Below are 18,766 nucleotides of genomic sequence, written 5' to 3'. Positions count from 1 at the left end.
GGTTGGTTTTCTATTGTCTTCCCCTTATCACCTTTGGGCTTAGAAGGTGTCACCCCTAAGATGCCTTGACCTTGGTCTTTCTTTGGATAAGAGTGAGAGCCGTAAAATTTTGATGTAGACTTCTTTTTAAGTTGTTGCTCTACCCTTATTTTCCAAACTAAGTTAGCCTCTACATTGTCCTTCCCATGGAAGTATGGGAGGTTAATGTTAGCCTCTTGAGGCTTTCTTTCCTTTTCTCTTCTATGGGAGTGAGGTCTAAGATGTGACCTATGCCTTCCTTCATAATAGTCACGAAGTTCTTCACTTAGGCTCTTGCAAGAGTTATGACTACTATAGGAGGCATGTTTTTCTCTTTTCATTTCTTTCATTATTTTTCTTCTTTCTTCCTCTCTTATTTTCTTTCTTTCATCTTGACTTATTTCTTCCACTCTTTTTTTTTCCTTTTTCTTTTCTCTCTTGTTTTTCTTTCCATAACTTGAGGGAACTCAACTCATCTAAGATTCTAGATAAAGGGTCTTTATGACTAGTACCCTCGCCATTAACACTAGATGAATGATGACTCATGTTGGTTCCTAAGTTGTGGTTCTTTCTTGTTGGAGGTTTGAAAACAAAAGATAAAAGAAACTATGGTTGAAACTAGCCAAAATAAACACTAAAAGAGGTGTGAAAGATAAGGGAAAAAACTAATTGGTAAAATGCAAGCTATCTAGGTGGTTTGACAATGGAAGGTAAAGGAAATAAGCTATGAAAGTAAGCAAGAAAAGTAAACTAGGCGAATCCTAAGAGTGTTTGGATGACCACATTCAAGGTTCCCAACAAAACACTCACTATCCTAAGTAAAAATTGTCTAAAATTATTACACACAAATGGAAGTTTGGTAACCTATTGGAGGCTCCCAACACACTTCCAATGAAAGGCCTTTTTGTTACAAAAACTTGAAAGCAATAAAGGGAAGTAAATTGCAAATTACAAAATTACAAAACGGTCCTCAATTTTGGTGGTTGTTCTGTCTTTGGTGATTCACTCAATTTGGAGTGCTTCTTAGTCCAATAGCTCTTAAGGTGGTTGGCCCCTTGCTTTTGGACTCAAATTCTTCAAGGGATGGCACCAATCCTCCTTCCAATTCCCTATATGGCAACCCACAAACAAGGAAACAAAGAGACAAGCAATAACCAAAGACCAAATAAAATGAAATGAAAGCTAAACCAATGGAATTTTAACAAGACAATTTTTCAAGGATTACTCAACAATTAAAGCAATGAAAAGGACATAGAAGCAAGCTAGGACTCAAAGAGAAACTTAGTATGGCTCTAGAGTAGAGTAAAAAAAACTGAAAAAAAAGACTCAAAAAACCTCTATCTTTGGCACTTGTCTTCACACTAATTTTCAATTGAAATTTCCAATTATAGAATAAATTTTGAGCCAAAACAACAAGCACACTTCTCTTTCACCTTTTTTTTCTGGATACTGATTTTCCTGCCAACTTGTGTGATTTTTCGTATTTTTTCCTTTAATCCAAATCACTTGTTTCTTTTTTTCTAACTTTTTTCCAGATGTCTAGAAAATTCAGTAAAAATTTCAGCTCAAAATTCGAAGTAACCAATTCTCAGTAATTTTTACAAGTTTGTATGTCCAAGCTGCCAGCACCAGCGATTTTTTTTTTTAAGCATGGTATATTGATTGCCTTGGGCTTACTTTCAACCTTCCTATGTATGTTGAACTCACTAGGATTGTTTAGCACAGTTTTAGGAGTTCAATATTCACTTAGGATCAACATTTAAGCCAGCAATTCAATCACCAAAACTCAAATTCACAATAGACACAATCATAAGGAAACATAAAAGTTCAAGAAAAGGTTCACAATCAAAGATTCTCTAAGAATTTTGCATGAACATGTTAAGGACTAATTAACATGAAAGATTTGACTCAAATCAAATAATAGGCTAAAAGAATTTCATACACTCATGAACAAATGAGTTAGACAAAGAAACTAGAAAATAAAATTTAGCACAACATAAGAAATCTTATGTGACAAGTTTCATGACTAGACATGACTTCTATGACAAAACTACAATAGGTGAACAAGTCACTCTAGATTTTTGAGGTTTTCTTCTACTTTAATATTTTTGTAAGAATTTTATGGTTTAGGTTTCAGCCACAAAAAATAACAAGACAAAACTCAAAGGAACCTAAACTCAACACAATTCATGGTTCAAGAACAAGAACAAGAAATTTGAACCATAGAAAATCAAATCTAACTTCTATAGCAAGTTTAATCGGTGCAAACTCTAAAGAATCATGTTAAAAACATTTAGCACAAGACATTTGAGGAGATACATGGTGAAAAAAAATGAAGAAACAACAATGGAAGAGAAGGTAAAGCAAAAAATTAATGGAGGTTTAAGGAGCACCTACTTGAAGCTCTTGTGCTCTGATTACCACTTGATGGAAGCTTGCTTGTGGAGCTTCTATGGAGGCTGGATCTTTGAGCTTCAATGAGGTCCTTTAATGGTGATTTTCCACCATGGAGATGCAGCGGGAGACAAAGGAGAAGAGGTGAGAGGAGGCGCCATCCACTAGGGAATAAGCCATGGAAGAAGGAGCTTCACCACCAAGATGAGCCTTGGATAAGAAGCTTGGAAGGAGGCTTCAATGGAGGAAAAGAAAGAGGGAGAGAAAAAGAGAGGGGGAGCACGAAATTGAAGGAATAAAAGAGGGAGAGAAGTGGAACTTTGAAGTATGTCTCACAAGACTCTCATTCATCAAAGTTATAACAAGTGTTACACATGTTTCTATTTATAGACTAGGTAGCTTCCTTGAGAAGCTTTCTTGAGAAAACTTCCTTGAGAAGCTTCTTTGAGAAAACTTCCTTGAGAAGCTTCTTTGAGAAAACTTCCTTGAGAAGCTAGAGCTTAGCTACACACACCCCTCTAATAACTAAGCTCACCTCCTTGAGAAGCTTCCTTGAAAAGATTCTTAAAGAAGCTAGAGCTTAGCTACACACACCTCTCTAATAGCTAAGCTCACCTCCTTGAGATGAGAAGCTAGAACTTAGCTACACACCCCCTATAATAGCTAAGCTCACCCCCATGACAAAATACATGAAAATACAAAAAAAGTCCATACTACAAAGACTACTCAAAATGCCTCGAAATACAAGGCTAAAACCCTATACTACTAGAATGGCCAAAATACAAGGCCCAAACGAAGGAAAAACCTATTCTAATATTTACAAAGATAAGCGGGCTTATACTTAGCCCATGGGCTCGAAATCTACCCTAAGGCTCATGAGAACCCTAGGGCCTTCCCTTGGATCTCTGGCCCAATCTACTTGGAGTCTTCTATCCAATGCCCTTGCGGGGTAGAATTGCATCAGATGTGCGCTTAGCTGAACCATTCAGCCAATCAATCAGGGGTCTTAGCGCTTAGCATGAGCGAGCTCGGCTTAGCGCGTGAAGAGATGGCACTTAGCGCAAGGTTTGCGCTTAGCAGATAAGCAATCTGAAAATTTTTCTAAGTTATTTTTTGCTTATCTCTTCACGTATAATTTAAAAACCCTTTTTGTTCATTACTAAACAAGCTGAAATAAATCACAATCACAAGCAAGATGTTTTAACTACATGCAAGAAAAAAAATGGAGATACAGAAGGGAAAGAAAAGCTGGGTTGCCTCCCAGTAAGCGCTTCTTTAACGTCACTAGCTTGATGCATCATCCTGTTATCTAGGATCCAATAAACTTCAAGGACCTTCTTCTCAAGCCTTCTTTCTCCATCACATGAACTTTAAAACAGACCTTCCAGTCAGGTGGCTCTTTATCTTCATGAAATAGATCAAAGCTTATTTTTTTATCTTCTATGCCCATTTGCAACATCTTCTTTCCCATATCTACTACACAGCTTGTAGTAGACATGAATGGGCGGCCAAGAATGAGATGAATATCAGCATCCTCTTCTATGTCTATCACCACAAAATCAGCTGGAAATATAAGGTGCTTCACCTTCACCAAAACATCTTCAATCACTCCATACGGTCTTGTGATGGAGCGATAAGCTAACTGGAGGGTCATGTGTGTAGGTATTATCTCTATCTCTCCAAGTCGCCGACACATGGAGAGAGGCATTAAGTTGATACTAGCTCCCAAGTCTATGAGAGCTTTTCCTATAACAACCTCACCAATGGAACACGGTATCATGAAAACTCCCGGATCTTTGTGCTTAGGTGGAAGAATGCATTGAATCACAACACTAAAATTTCCTTCCACCATAATTTTGTCACTATGAATGTACCGGTTCTTCTTTGTCAGCATATCTTTTAAAAATTTGGCATAAAGGGGCATTTATTGAAGTGCTTCTCCAAAGGGTAAAGTAATTTCTAGTTCCTTAAAGATATCAAGAAATCTGGCCAAATGTCTTTCTTTCTCTTTCCGGGAAGGTACCAAAGGATAAGGTACTTCCTTGCCTTTATTTCGAGTAGTATCCTTCTTCTTTTCAGTGTTTGCCTCACTCTAGCCTCTCCTCATCTCATCATCAACAAATTTCTCCTTTTGTTTTTCATTTTTCAACTTGATGCAATCCTACCCCAGAAGGGCATTGGATACAAGACTCAAAGTAGATTGGGCCGAAGATGCAAGAGAAGGCCCTAGGGTTCTCATGAGCCTTAGGGCAGATTTTGGGCCCATGGGCTAAGTATGAGCCCACTTATCTTTGTACATATTAGATTAAGGTTTCGTTATTTTTGGACCTTGTATTTAGGGCTTCATAACATTGGTAGGGTACCCTAGAAATGTAAGATTTTTCATCCCTTGTATTTTATAGCACCTAGACTAGTTTTTGTATTAGGGGTAGTTTTGTAATTTCACATGCATTAAGTGAATATTTAATGTGTGTGTTGGAAAATAAATTTAATTGAATTGGGAGAAGCCCAATCCAATTAAATTTTAGAGGGGGGTGAGCATTTGCTTGCTACACCCCATTGCGACATCATATAGTCACACTTTGTGCATGTCCTTCATGTTTTACATGCCTTATGACACCTAAGCACACTTAGTGGAGAATCTTGGACTTGATCTTTGATTAGTGGGCTGAACCATAACTAAAATTCACTAATCATAATTAGTGAAATTTTGGCTCCACAAATTCAATTTCAAATCCAAGTAAAATTCGAATAGAAATTCAAATTTCCCTCCAATTTTGTGTGACACTTAGGCTATAAATAGAGGTCATGTGTGCGCATTTTTTTTAACTTTGATTATTTGAAAATTAAACTTTAGATTTCAAAGCTCTCTTAGAGCACAAAATTTCGTGCTCTTCTCTCCCTCTCCCTTCATTCATCTCCTTCTTCCTCCTAGCTCTTATCCATGGCCCCCTATGGTGGTGAGCTTCTTCTAGACTCAAAACTAACTTGACATGCAGAGAAAAAACAAGGATTTCAATTCACAAAATGCCAAGAAACTCCTATTTCAACAACAATTACCCATTACTTGTACATAACCTACAATTCAAAGAGAACATGCAATGTTGTACACAAAACATAAAACCAAAATTAACCTAGAAAACCTAACAAAATTAAACTAGAATACCCAACAAAATTAAAGAACAATCTTCTCTCCCCCCCCCCCCCCTCACACTTAAACAACACATTGTCCTCAATGTAGCACAATCATAAGATCAAGAACAATCAAAGCAATCAATAAATTTGGACAAGTGCAATAAAAGTAAAGAAGGAGACAGAAAAAGAAAACTCTCTAAGTCATGGCGGAAGAGAAGTAGGGTGCAGTAGGAGGTCTCCTCCACCACTACATCCACGAAGGAGGGATTTGTGAGAAATGGTTTCAGCCGGTGTCCATTGACCTTGAAGCTCTTATCTGTGTACTCACTTTTGATCTCAACTGTACCATAAAGAAAAACATTAGTCACCACAAAAGGACCAATCCACTTTGACCTCAACTTACCACTCATGAGTCCGAGCCTAGAGTTATACAATAAAACTTTCTGTCCAACCACAAAGTCCTTCTTAGCTATCAAGCTGTCATGGAACTTCTTGGTCTTCTCCTTGTACAATTTGGAATTCTCATAGGCTTCTAACCGGATCTCATTTAGCTCACTTAGTTGCAACTTCCTTTCCTCTCCAGCCTGATCAATAGAGAAGTTGCAGGTCTTTACAGCCCAGTAGGCTTTGTGCTCTATCTCTACAAGGAGATGACATGCTTTCCAAAGACAACCCGATAAGGAGACATTCCTATGGGTGCTTTGTAGGCAGTCTTATGCGCCCAAAGAGCATCATCTAGCCTGGTGCTCCAATCCTTTCTGTTCGGCTGCGCAATCTTCTCCAAAATCCTTTTTATCTCTCTGTTTGAAATCTCAACCTGCCCATTAGTTTGGGGGTGGTATGGTGTGGAAATTTTGTGCACGACCCTATACTTTTTTAGCAAGGCATACATGGATTTGTTACAAAAATGGGTGCCTTCATCACTAACGATGGCTCTAGGGACTCCAAACCTGTGAAACAGATTAGATCTAACAAAATCCACAACAACCTTAGCATCGTTAGTTCTGGTGGGTTTGGCTTCCACCCATTTTGAAACATAATCAACAGCAAGGAGAATATAAACAAAACCAAAAAAGACAGGAAAAGGCCCCATAAAATCTATACCCCAGACATCAAACACCTCACAGAATAACATGGGTTGTTGAGGCATTTGTTGTCTCCATGAAAGTGAGCCACCTGCTCTCTGACAAGGCTCACAAGTGCTACAGATTCTCCACGCATCCTTGAAGATGGTGGGCCAATAGAAACCGTAGTCAAGCATCTTGCAAGCTGTCCTTTGTATGCCAAGATGGCCACCTGGTGCGGAAAAATGACAAAATTGCAGGACTGAGTCAATTTCATGGTCCAGAATGCATCTCCTAATAACCTGGTCACTGCACAACTTCCATAAATAGGGGTCATCCCAAATATAATGCTTAGCATCGCTCTTATTTTTATCATTTTGAGCTTTAGATGCTAAGGGAGGAAAAACAGAAGCAACCAAATAATTCACAATATTAGCAAACCAGGGAGTAGGGAAGGAATCAGAAATACTATACAGAATGTACAAATGGTCATCCAGGAAATCATCCTGAATGGGTGAGTCCTCAGACACACGCTCAATCCTACTCAGATGGTCAGCCACAAGGTTCTGCGCACCACTCCGATCACGGATCTCCAAATCAAACTCTTGGAGCCAAAGCATCCACCATATCAATCTAGGCTTTTATTCAGGCTTCTTCAATAGGTACTTTAGAGCTGCATGGTCAGTATAAACAATAACACGAGTACCAAGCAAATATGAACGAAATTTTTCAAGAGCAAAAACTATCGCTAATAGCTCCTTCTCTGTGGTAGTGTAATTTGCTTGAGCAACATCCAAAGTTCTGGAAGCGTAGTAGATCACTCGAGGCAACTTATCAATCTTTTGAGCAAGGACAGCCCCCAATGCATCGCACATTAGCTCAAATGGGGCTGTCCAATCAGGTGCCTGAATGATATGGGTGGTAGTCACCGCACGCTCTTTGCATTGGTCATCAAAATCAAACTCCACCTCCTTTTGCAGCAGATTGGATAGTGGGAGGGCCACTTTGCTAAAATCTTTGGTAAAGCGCCTGTAAAACCCTGCATGACCAAGAAAAGAACGAACTTCTCGCATGCAAGAGGGGTAAGGCAATTGTGAAATAACATCTATTTTTGCAGGGTCTACCTCTATGTCCCTATTCGAAATGATATGCCCTAAAACTATACCTTGTTCTACCATGAAGGGACATTTTTCAAAATTCAGCACAAGGTTAGTTTCAATGCATCTATTAAGAACTCTATCCAGACTATCCAAACATGTATCAAAAGAGGATCCATAAACAGTAAAATCATCCATAAACGCCTCTATGCAACTCTCTAAAAAGTCACTGGAAATGCTAAGCATACACCGCTAGAAGGTACCAGGGGCGTTGCATAGGCCAAAGGGCATCCTCCTATAGGTAAAAGTGCCAAAGGGACAGGTGAATGTGGTCTTTTCTTGATCCTCAGGAGCAATATGAATTTGTAAATAACCAGAAAAACCATCAAGAAAACAGTAATGAGACTTACCTTCCAAGCGCTCAAGCATTTGATCAATGAAAGGCAGGGGAAAATGATCTTTTCTGGTTACCTGGTTCAGCCTCCTATAATCAATGTAGACTCGCCAGTTGTTCTGCACTCTTGTAGGGATAAGCTCATCCCTTTCATTCTTAATCAGTGTGAGGCCTGTCTTCTTAGGAACCACTTGGACTGGACTCACCCACTTGCAGTCAGAAATGGGGTAGATGATTTCAGCTTGTAAGAGCTTGGTCACTTCCTTTTTCACAACATCTAGAATGACGGGGTTGAGTCGCCGCTGTGGCTGCCTCACTGGCTTAGCTCCATCCTCTAAAAGTATCCTATGCATGCAGGTAGATGGGCTAATACCAGTAATGCCTACTAAAGTCCATCCAATGGCCTTCTTGTGCTTCTTGAGCACTAGCAACAACTTGTCCTCTTGCTCAGCATCAAGGGAGGCAAAGATGATCACTGGAAATTTTTCCTTGTCCTCCAAGTAAACATATTTGAGGGTTGCTGGTAAGGGCTTCAACTCTGGTGTGGGTGGTGGCTAAACAGTGGGAGGAACCAGGGTAGGAGAAGTGGAAGGTTCCTCAGCCTGTACCTCATAAAGCAAGTCAGAAGCATATGTACTTCCTGCAACATGGTTAGTGTATTCTTACTCTAAAAAATCAACATCAAAAGGTAAAACACCCAAAAAAATCAGCATAAAAATCAGATACATGATCAGATTCAAACTCAGATTCAGATTCAATGCATAAGGAGTGACAAGTATGCAGATCAGATAAAAATGGATGTTTCCTACCATGAAGAACAAAATCAAAATCAAACATATAATCATCAACAATCTGATCAATTATCTCAGCACGAAAAACAGAATGATTCTCAGATGGATGTTTCATGGCATCAAGAATGTTAAAATGAACAACAATATCACCAAATTCCATAGACAATGTGCCAACATAAACATCTATCTTGGTTCGGGCTGTTTTCATAAATGGCCTGCCTAAAATAATTGGAACTGAACCATGGGAAAATCCCTCTTCCATATTAAGAACATAAAAATCAACAGGAAAAATAAGTTCACCAACCCGAACCAGCACATCCTCTATGAAACCTGCGGGGTAAGCAACACTTCTATTTGCCAAATGAATCACCACATATGTAGATTGCAAAGGTCCAATCAATAAAGAATTGAAAATGGACAAAGGCATGACACTAACTAATGCTCCTAGATCGAGCATGGCATTCTCAAATTTATTGTTCCCAATAATGCAAGGTATACAGAAAGTACCTGGGTCCTTACATTTCTCAGGAAGGTGAGGGACATATTTACCTATCAATGCTGACACATTTCTGCCCATGCTAATCCTTTCATTGCCTTTGAGCTTCCTTTTGTGGGTGCACAACTCCTTTAGAAACTTGGCATATCTTGGAATCTGCTTGATGGCATCTAGCAGAGGTATGTTCACCTCTACTTTCCCGAAGGTCTCCAGGATCTCCTTTTCTGCTTCTTCCATCTTTTTGTTTGGAATTGCTCTAGGTGGGAATGGAAGAGGGATAGGAGGCTGCTGTAAGTCAGAATTACTAGAAGAAGGTCCACCTACATGAAAATTTTTGTTAGGAAGTTTTCTCTTTTGTGAAACTATCTCATCCTCTTTTTCAGGTGTAGAATGAAGCATGACAGGTTCAGGTGCAGGTGCTACTACTGGTGGAGGCACTTGAATTTGGTTGCCGAACCTCAAGGTGATGGCACTCACATTTTTCGGATTTTGCACAGTTTGTGAAGGCAATTGTTAGAATTTTGGGACTGAACTTGGTTCATCTGAGTAGCCATCTGCCCCATCTAATTTGTCAGACTCTGAATGGAAGCTCTTATCTCTTACTGAAATTGCGTATTCTGGATGGTCATTTGCCTCACTAACTCTTCTAAGGAAGGTTGAGGAGGAGCCTTAGTTGCTTGTTGTCTTTGTTGTGAGTACTACTGTATTGGAGGAGGAACATATGGCTTGCTTGGACCAGCAACATTCTGGAAAGGAGGGACAGGCTGTTGTTGTTTTGGAGGACTTGTCCATCTCAGATTTGGATGATTCCTCCTACTTGGATTGTATCTGTTGCTTGAAAGATCATAATTATTCTGTTGTTGTTGGTTTTGCTGTTGAGGAGGTCTATTATAAATGTTTGCAGCATAAGCTTCAGGTTGCTCATTGACTCCAGATTGCTGCAAAGAAGGACAGAGATCTGTATGGTGATCTGCAGAAGAACATAGACCATAGACTCTTGCAACAGGTGCAGATTTCTTATTTATGGGAAGCTGAGTTACTAGGTTGACCAAGGCATCAAGTTTTCCTTCAAGCTTTTTATTTTCAGTAGATGAAGATGAATCCGTGGCCACCTCATGGACTCCTCTAAGGACAATAGCATCATTTCTTGCACTGAATTGTTGGGAGTTGGAAGCCATCTTCTCAATCAAATTCCTAGCTTCAGCAGGGGTCATATCACCAAGAGCTCCACCACTAGCAGCATCAATCATACTCCTCTCCATGTTGTTAAGTCCCTCATAGAAATATTGAAGAATGAGTTGCTCAGAAATCTGGTGGTGAGGACAGCTTGCACACAATTTCTTGAATCTTTCCCAGTACTCATACAAGCTTTCTCCACTAAGTTGCCTGATGCCTGAAATGTCTTTTCTGATGGCAGTGGTCCTAGATGCAGGGAATAATTTCTCCAAGAACACCCTCTTAAGGTCATCCCAACTGAAAATGGACATGGGAGCAAGGTAGTATAGCCAATCTTTTGCCACTCCCTCCAGAGAATGAGGAAAAGCTTTAGAAAGATATGATCTTCTTGGACATCAGGGGGCTTCATGGTGGAACAAACAATATGAAACTCCTTAAGATGCTTATGAGGATATTCACCTGCAAGACCATGAAACTTGGGCAGCAAATGTATTAGTCCAGTCTTGAGAACATATGGAACACCTTCATCAGGATATTGAATGCACAAGCTTTCATAAATGAAATCAGGTGCAGCCATCTCCCTAAGAGTCCTCTCAGGAGGTGGAGGTTGATCCATGTTCTCAGTATGAAAATTAGTAGTTGAATGCTAAAAATCAAAATATTCAAAATCGCCCTCAACAGAATGCTCAAAATGTACAGAATGACCAGGATGCACATTATGCATAACTAATCTATGAAAGGTTCTATCTATTTCAGGATCAAAGGGTTGTAAATCACCTGGATTGCCCCTAGTCATGCACTATATGCAGCAAATAATGTGTTTCTCAACAAGCACCTAACAAGGGGGTAAAACTACAGCTATAATCAAACGATATTAAAATGGGCTGAAATTTTGTGAGGAACACCCTAAAATCATGAAAAGATAGCACAAAAAAATTTCAAACAAAAATTCAAAGTCTAACTATGAAAACTACCTAAGCAAAGTTTAGAAAAAATAGGACAATAAGACTTGAAAAATAAAAAAAACTTAGTAAACGGCTGATTTATGGAGCTTGGGAGACCCCAACCAACTAAAGCAGGTTATCACAATATGGGAAACTTTTTTCTACCCCAAATGCATATATAATAATAGTCGTTCTGATACCCGGAGCAAAAGTTATGGTCGTTTTAAGTTTTGCTAAAAACAAGTCCCCAAAATATTTGTCTCTCAAATATTGCCACACCAAGTGCTCCTGGTATTTTTCACACAAAATATGGATCAAAAGAATCTACCACACAAAAAATCAGCCAAAAATAAGAACTCTGACTATCAAAACAAAAACCGCTAATCAAATTGCAAAATCAGTCGCTAATCACTGTTCACAGCAAAACACAAAGCTGAATCAGTCGCTAAAAACAATCACTAAACAGGGAATGCAACTGAAATGTAAAACAGAATGCTACACAAAATACGATAACTAAACACTATTATGAACCTTTGGCCCACTGTTCCCCGGCAACGGCGCCAAATTTGATCGAGGTCGTACCCGAATCAAATAAACATTAAAAATGCAGTATCAAGGAAGTGATCCTAGGTCGTCTCCCAACGAGCAAGGGTCAACCAAACGTTCATAACAGATAGTAATAAAATAGTAACGAATTGGGGGGGGGTTGTTTGTTTTTGTAAATTAAACAGCAAGTAAATTTGAATTAGAAAATATCAGAATTAAAACACATTGTTTCCCCTTGATGCATAAGCAAGTCTCTTATCCTAAGTTACGAGAATTTATCCTTTATCAGTTCAACCACTTAATCCAACCCTAAATTAAATTACTAAGTGAAATTTAACATAATGCATTCATTATGTGATTAAGCAATACATACACCAATTAATCATGAATGAAACTGATCATTAAGCATGAACGTAAATTAAGCGCAGAGACAATTAATCAAGTACTAAGCATGCATGGATTAATAACAACAAATATAGAGTAATTGGTGAAGAGGAAAAACTGATCAGAATTCAATGGAAATAGTAAAACCTCAAAGAGAGCTATGCTTGATCCTCAAGAGAAAACAACACTGGAGACTTAGCCTTCCATTAATTAGTAGAAACGAAATTGTAGATTGAAGCAGAAAACAAAATTTTATTGCTATGTGAATAGTAAAACTGGAATGGCAAAACCTAAGATTATTCTTTGTCCCTAAAACGAAAAAGACTATAAACGAAAAAGAGAGAGAGAGTAAAACTAGAACCTTGGTGCTGTTATATAGTTCTCAGCCCCAAAGCTTACAAATCTGTTTTAAGTCCAAGCCCATAAATAAAATAAAATCTAGATAAGATAAGATAAAACAAAATCTAGATGAAACAAAATCAAGATGAAACAAAATCTAGATAAGATAAGATAAGATAAGATCTAGATGAAATAATATCTAGATGAGATAAAATCCAGATATGATAAGATAAAATCTAGATGAAATAATATCTAGATGAGATAAATCTAGATAAGATAAGATTTGGTAGAATAAAATAGTCTGCTCTCTTCTAGTCCAAGCCCAATTATGGATTCAAGCCCAATTGCTTATAATTCTCCTGAAATTAAATTAAAAACACAAAATTAATCCAGTAGGCCCAAATGATAAAACTGCATAATTAAATTGGCAATTAAGGCTAATCAGTAATTAAAATGGTGACAAAAAGGGTTAAGAAGTATGAGAAAATGATGACACGTCACTTTCTCCATTGGGACATATAAGGATGAAGTTAATTGTGATATAGTTCCCATGGAGGTAGGACATATTCTTTTAGGAAGGCCATGGCAATTTAATTGGAAGATCATTTACAATGGCCTAACTAATGAAATTACCCTCACCCATCTTGGCACTAAATTTGTGTTGCATCCTCAAACACCTTCACAGGTGGCCAAAGATCAACTAACTATGAAAGATAAGAGGGATGAGGAAGAAAACCTAGAAAAACAAAAGAAAAAGAAGGATAGTAAGGCCTTGTCTTCAAAGGCCAAGGGGAAGGAAAAGGAGGAAAAGGATTCCTCCAAGAAGATTGTTAAGAAGGAAAATCATTTTGCAACAAAAGGTGATATTAAAAGGGCACTCCAATCAAGGGAAACATCCCTTAGCACCACCATACCTCTTGAGCTTGAGGTTATTCCTCAAGTGAAGGAGTTTTTGGATGAGGGTTTGGTTCGCATGAGCTTAAATCCTTGTGCTTTGTTGGTGCCTAAAATAGGTATTATTAGGCACCAAATCCTTATGATAGGTAGTATGATGAATGTGTTGAGTGGTGCAACACTCTTTTGTAAAATCACTCATGCACCCAACATCTTCATGATTTGTGTACATAGGGACTCATTAGGTAGGTTTGTTCTTATTTTTTGTTTCAATGCAAACCTAGGTGCTCATGTGGGACACCTTAGGTTTGTTGTAACTTTTTGGTAGGAATAATCAACATGAAAATACAGAAAAATGTATGTTTTATTGTATCACTTTTCTTAATTTTTTAAATAGTGATCAAAGGGTTCCCATGAACCCTAAGAGAATAAAGGTCATTCCTGAGTGGCCCACTCCACCAAGTATAAGAAAAATTTGGGACTTCCATGACTTAACAAACTTTTACAAAAGGTTTGTCCCATATTTTTCTATACTTGTAGCACCACCCATTGAGTTGGTGATGAATTATGTTCCTTCATGGGAAGATGCCCAGGAAATGGGTTTTCAGACCTTACCTTACTTCAACATACCAAACACCACTAATATATATATTTTTGTTCTTTTTACAGGTGTTCAGAAAAAAAGCCTAGAGTTTGAAGAACCTCAGGATTTGAGGTCAAATCCTTTTCAAGGGGGAGGGAATGATGCAATCCTACCCCAGAAGGGCATTGGATAGACGACTCAAAGTAGATTAGGCCAGAGATGCAAGAGAAGGCCCTAGGGTTCTCATGAGCCATAAGGCAGATTTTGGGCCCATGGGCTAAGTATGAACCCACTTATCTTTGTACATATATTAAGGTTTCATTATTTTTGGGCCTTGTATTTAGGGCTCTATAATGTAGGTAGGGTACCCTAGAAATGTAGGATTTTTTAGCCCTTGTATTTTAGGGCACCTAGACTAGTTTTTGTATTAGGGGTAGTTTTGTAATTTCACATGCATTAAGTGAATATTTGATGTGTGTGTTGGAAAATAAATTTAATTGAATTGGGAGAAGCTCAATCCAGTTAAATTTTAGAGGGGGGGTGAGCATTTGCTTGCTACACCCCATTGCCATATCATATAGTCATACTTTGTGCATGTCCTTCATGCTTTACATGCCTTATGACACCTAAGCACACTTAGTGGAGAATCTTGGACTTGATCATTGATTAGTGGGTTGAACCATAACTAAAATTCACTAATCATAATTAGTGAAATTTTGGCTCCAAAATTTGGCTCCACAAATTCAATTTCAAATCCAAGTGAAATTTGAATAGAAATTCAAATTTCCCTCCAATTTTGTGTGACACTTAGGCTATAAATAGAGGTCATGTGTGTGCATTTTTTTTTAACTTTGATGATTTGAAAATTAAACTTTAGATTTCAAAGCTCTCTTAGAGCACAAAATTTCATGCTCTTCTCTCCCTCTCCCTTCATTCATCTCCTTCTTCCTCCAAGCTCTTATCCATGGCCTCCTATGGTGGTGAGCTTCTTCTAGACTCATCTTCTCCTTGAAGTGGCGTCTCCTCTCTCTCTTCCTTCTCCATTCCACTGCCATTCATCTTCCAAGAAGCAAAGGAATCCATTGATGAAGAAGATCCTAGGCCTACAAGCTCCAATGGAGCTTACATCATGTGGTATCAAGAGCATCTTCATCTAGGTGATGTTCTTTTGCTTCCTCTATCTTTTTGTTCGGTGAATTCTCTTTAATTCCTTGTTCTTCATCTTATTCTCCATGTATATCCTCCATTGTCTTGTGTTTTGGTGCTGTTTAGAGTATATTAAAAAAAATAAACCGATTAAATCTTAGATCTACACTTGTTCTTGCATTTATATGGTTCAAATTTTGTAGATCTACTCTTGAATCATGTTTTTGTGTTGATTTTAGGTTCTATCATTTTTCATTCATAATATTCTTGTGCTGAACCTTAGATCTAAATTTTCTTCCAAAATATTGATTAGAAAAAAAAACACAAAATCTAAGTGTAAATCACTTAATCCATGTTGTCTTAGAGTCATGTTTAGTCATAGTAATTGTCACATTATGTTCTAAGTTTGTGTTGAATTTTTATTTTGTTTATTGAATTCTAGATACATTTGTTCATGTATTCTTGTCATTCTTAGCCTATCTTTTGAATTTTGAGTCTAATTCATGCATGTTATTTAGTTCATAACATGTTCTAAATCAATTCCTAGAAGTAGTCTTGTTGTTGAACTCTTTTTTTTTCTAAGTTTCCTACATGATGCCTACGATGAAATTGAGTTGTGGTGCTGAGTTGTGGCTGGATTTGTGAATCAAATAAGTCTTAAGCTCTCTTTAATTGTGTTATTCATGATAATTGATCATAAGCAAACAAAAATTGTAACTATCCAAGCCTTAAGCAACATAAACACTACTCTTGAGTTCTTATCCATGGCTCCTATGGTGGTGAGCTTCTTCTAGACTCATCTTCTCCTTGAAGTGGTGTCTCCTCTCTCTCTCTTCCTTCTCCATTCCGCTGCCATTCATCTTCCAAGAAGCAAAGGAATCCATTGATGAAGAAGATCCTAGGCCTACAAGCTCCTATGGAGCTTACATCACAAATTTTTTTCTTTTTTCTTCTTCTTTTATTCTTTCTTTTTCTTTCTCTTTTATTGGTGTCTGCTCTTCCTTATCATCTTCAGCCACCTCATTAATCTCTTCAAGTTCTACAAAATCAGAAACGGGTTCAAGTGCTGGCTTAGGTGCCAGATGTTGTTTATGGTTCTCCATCTTCTTCTCAGCTTCACTCTCATCCACATGGATTGCCCTTCTGCTTCTAGTCATCACAGCTTTACACTCCTCCTTGGGATTTTTCTCTGTATTAGCTATAAAACTGCTTGATGATCTATCCGCCAATTTCTTTTCAAGCTATCCCACTTGGACCTCCAGATTCTTTATGGCAGACTCTATGCTCTTCTGGTTGGACATAGAAACCTGCATGAACTGAGCTAAAGTCTCTTCCAACTTCATTGTGCGATCATAGAGACTCGGCCCTTGTTGTTGTGGCCTTGTAGACGGTCCACCTTGATCTCTATTGAATTAATTTCCAGGGTGGTTCCCTCATTGTTCTTGTTGTTGATTGTATTGCTGGCCATGCTGGAATCCATAAAATCCTCCTGCATTAAAATTGTTTTTGGGTTGATTTCCCATGTAATTGGCTTCATGAGTGGGTTGTTCTTCAATAGGGATACAGCATCCAGATTCATGAGCTCCCCCACAGATGGTACATCCTACAACCTGCAAAACAGAAGCATGTGAAGTATGTGCAAAATGAATTTGAGTTGGCAACTTACTTAGTGTTTCAGTCAATGCCTCAATTTGCTTAGACAACAACTTATTTTGTGCCAATAATGCATCTTGGGACGTTAGCTCCAATAAACTCTTTTTAGTAGGAATGTGAGCTCTATCTCTCAAAATAGCAATGTCACTTGTAGCCATATTTTCAATGAGATCCATGGCTTCTTCAGGGGTCTTCAATTTGATTTTCCCACCTGCAAAAGCGTCCAATAGCTGCTTGGACTATGGTCTTAACCCATCTATAAAAATGTTGATCTGTATCGGTTCTGAGAATTCATGAGTAGGAGTCTTTCTCAATAAACCACAGAATCTTTCCAAGGCCTCACTCAAAGATTCATTGAGAAATTGGTGAAAAGAAGGGATGGCGGCTTTGCTTTCTGCAGTCTTAGACTCAAGAAAATATTTCTTGAGAAATTTCTCCATAACCTCATCCCATGTCTTAAGACTACTTCCTTTAAATGAATGAAGCCACCTCTTAGCTTCTCCCGATAAAGAAAATGAAAACAAGCTCAATCGAATTGCATCTTCAGGCACTCCAGCCAACCTAATAGTATTGCATATTTCTATGTAGGTGGCTAAGTGTGCATATGGGTCTTCATTTGGTAAACTATGAAACGGATTATTCTAAATTAGCTGAATCAATGATGGCGGATATGTAATGGTTTGTGCTTGAACTTATGGTTAAACAATGCTGGTGAAAAATTGTGGCACGTTAGAACTTGAATAATCTTCCAGGGTGACTCTTCTTGGCTCATCAGCCATGATGTGGTCTTCGATATGATCTAAATGAGAATGTCCTGCAATAGGAAAACTAGAAGATGCCTCAGAAGATTAAGGTTCTTCCTATGGAATTACTGCTGCTTCTAAATCCTGCAAAAAATTTCTAATTCTCTCTTGATTACGCCTTCTACAAGTGGCGTTAATCTCCAAATCAATAGGGATCAAATCACCTGCAGTAGATCTTCTTTACATACAAGAAAACAAAACAGCAGTTATCTAGTTCAAAAGAACAATGAATGTGCTATAACTACTATGTTAGTCAAAAGAATCAATAAATCAAAGAAAGCAAGAATAAAGCAATGCTGCACAACTAAACTAAACTCTACTAACAACTTAGTTCCCCTGCAACGACACCATAAATACTTTGTTGGATTTCCCCTCCGGTTGCTTTTTGTTCCACTTTTTATTCGTTCAAATATATTCAAGGGAAATCCAGTTTGTCGGAAAGCGCACCGGATCGTCAAGTATTTAAAAATTAAAATGGATGAATCGGAGTATCGAACACAGGGAACTAATGTTAGCCTGAATTAAGTTCAGAAATGAAGCATTGTTGAAAGAACATGTATGATTGATAATTTCAAACAAAATTTAAACTAACTTTTATGCTGAAAACTATAAAATGCAAAGTAAATAAAAGTGACAGCAATAGGTCGAAATGTTGGGTCTTTCTAACAAACAAGTTGATGCATATAAAAATATTTCTCTAATCAATCATGCTCTTATGTTCTATGTTGTAGCCTAAATTACTAAACCTTGATCCCTCATCAGACCGAATCAATCCAAGCTTCGTCCTCAGATCCCTCTTGTTGGACTAGGCCCAATTGAGATAGCCTACTTAGGTTTAGACTAACTTAAACTGAGTTTCGTCCACAAATCCCTCTTATAAGACTAGACTCAGCTCAAGTAGCTTACGAA

At 38.1% G+C, this 18,766-nt stretch overlaps 1 non-coding gene across 1 annotated transcript; it reads left to right on the top strand.

The window, feature by feature from the left end:
* Positions 1-10,697: 10,697 nt before the first annotated feature.
* LOC112998209 (small nucleolar RNA R71) lies at positions 10,698-10,804 on the top strand. Its single transcript, XR_003263249.1, has one exon. It is a non-coding gene; the product is annotated as a small nucleolar RNA R71 (small nucleolar RNA).
* The last annotated feature ends 7,962 nt before the right edge of the window (positions 10,805-18,766 follow it).

The sequence above is a fragment of the Glycine max genome, chromosome 10 (genome assembly GCF_000004515.6).
Source record: "Glycine max cultivar Williams 82 chromosome 10, Glycine_max_v4.0, whole genome shotgun sequence".
Taxonomy (NCBI): Eukaryota; Viridiplantae; Streptophyta; class Magnoliopsida; order Fabales; family Fabaceae; genus Glycine; species Glycine max.
The sequence above is the reverse complement of the archived record's forward strand: the minus strand, read 5'-3'. Positions and strand labels throughout refer to the sequence as shown.